Source organism: Frankliniella occidentalis, unplaced genomic scaffold (genome assembly GCF_000697945.3).
Source record: "Frankliniella occidentalis isolate FOCC.00 unplaced genomic scaffold, Focc_3.1 Scaffold303, whole genome shotgun sequence".
Lineage (NCBI taxonomy): Eukaryota > Metazoa > Arthropoda > Insecta > Thysanoptera > Thripidae > Frankliniella > Frankliniella occidentalis.
Window position 1 is genome coordinate 99336 of NW_026267428.1, and position 1664 is coordinate 100999.

Genomic DNA, 1664 nt, shown 5'->3' on the forward strand with positions numbered 1-1664 from the left:
CGCGGGGTGGTCCGCGGTGTCCTCGCAACTTCGCGGGGTGGTCTGCGGTGGCCTTGCGCCGTTGCGAGTTAACAAGTCATGTTTTCACCCATTAATTTGTGCTCTTGAAATAAGCCAGATTTGTCCTTGAGAAAATTTGAAGAACATTTCTTTGCATTGTTTCAAAAACGCATTTTGCTGGTGGACACACGTCCCTGAATTTTCTCTACAGAAAAAAATAACATTCGAGAAGAATGCAAAATTACTTGCAAATAACAATATACCGGCAGCGTTATATTTTTTCTACTGGGACGGGCAGCCTCTCATTGCCACACAGTGCGGCGATGCCTTGCGGGGCGGGTCCGTGCCCCCGCGCGTGCCAAACAATGGCTTAATGCAGTCATCTTATTCTTCCAGCAGTCTCTCTCCCATTATTTCCCTTCTTTCTCATATTCTCTCCTACCTCTGGACCTCAAGTGTGTGTGTCTCCAGTTCTTCGCCAATTACCGGAAACAAACACATACAAAACAGACGATCGGAGCTCAAACGAAATGCTTTCATCGAAAGGGCGATTTGTCATCGTAGTCGGCGACAACCCTCAAGTGGCGCGTATGGCGCAATTGGGGCCTCTGGCCGCGAAGCCGACTGTTCCCTTCTTCCGATCCGTTGCTTCACATCACGAACGGACCGGTGAACATCCCCGAGATTGCCGAGCTTTATTCAGTTTATCCACGCTCACGAGAGCGTGGACTTCGAGCGCGAGGGTAAGGGAGCGGGAAGGGAAAGGGCATCCGACTCCACGCTCTCACTCGCTGTCGCGCTCTCCCGCCCCCTGCCCCTTGCCCTGGGGGTACCTGGTGCCTTCCGTCATTTCAAATGTGTACCGGATGATTCAGGGAAGACGCAGGGGCGGGCGGGTTTGCCTACCAAAGGGGCTGTGGCGCCTTACGGACAGAGCGGTTCGGCAAACCCGCCCGCTCCTGGGTCTTTTCTGAATCACCCGCTACATGGTGTACCTGCCCCTGCCCCACTAAAAGAATGCATGCGTTTTGTTTTGCATTCGAGCATTTTTGCCTATGGTATGGTCGGCAGCGGCCTAAAGTCCGTGCATGCTCTGCTGTCACATGAGTTTTATGGGGGTCTGTGGATGTGATGTGATGTCCTCGCTGAACTAGGACACGTTTGAGCCGGTCCGCCGCCGCCGGCGTGGAGATGCGCGGCGTGGCGTGGGGTTGCGCAGGCCGGAGGCCGGCGCGGGTCGACATGTCCGTCATAAAACAATCACGCACCAGCCGTTAGCCATTGAAAGCCCGAGGCGGGGCCCGGGTGGCCCGGAAATGCAGCAGATGTTGAGCACTTTGGCCTTTGGCGGAATTTGCCATTCTCCAGCAACTGCCGAACAGTGCTCCGTCGGCAGACATCAAAATGCAGTGTTTGCACAACATAACCGAGAGGGACTCCAAACAGACGACGTGGTGGTTGGAGGCTTGGAGGGGGTCGTTGTCGGCTCTGATACACTCGGTACACTTTACTTGAAGTTTACCATACACATTTGAATTAACAGAGCATAACTAATCCAAACATTTCAGTATTTAAACCACCACGCGAAGTCACGAGGACACACCTCTCCTACCACCCCGCGAAGTCGCGAGGACACCTCTCCTACCACCCCGCGAAGTCGCGAG

At 54.1% G+C, this 1664-nt stretch overlaps 1 protein-coding gene across 1 annotated transcript in view; it reads right to left on the bottom strand.

Annotated features, from left to right (window-relative positions):
* LOC113216424 (mitochondrial basic amino acids transporter) overlaps nt 1-1664 on the bottom strand; it is a 30211-nt gene that overhangs the window by 9376 nt on the left and 19171 nt on the right. The gene's annotated exons all lie outside the window — the stretch shown is intronic.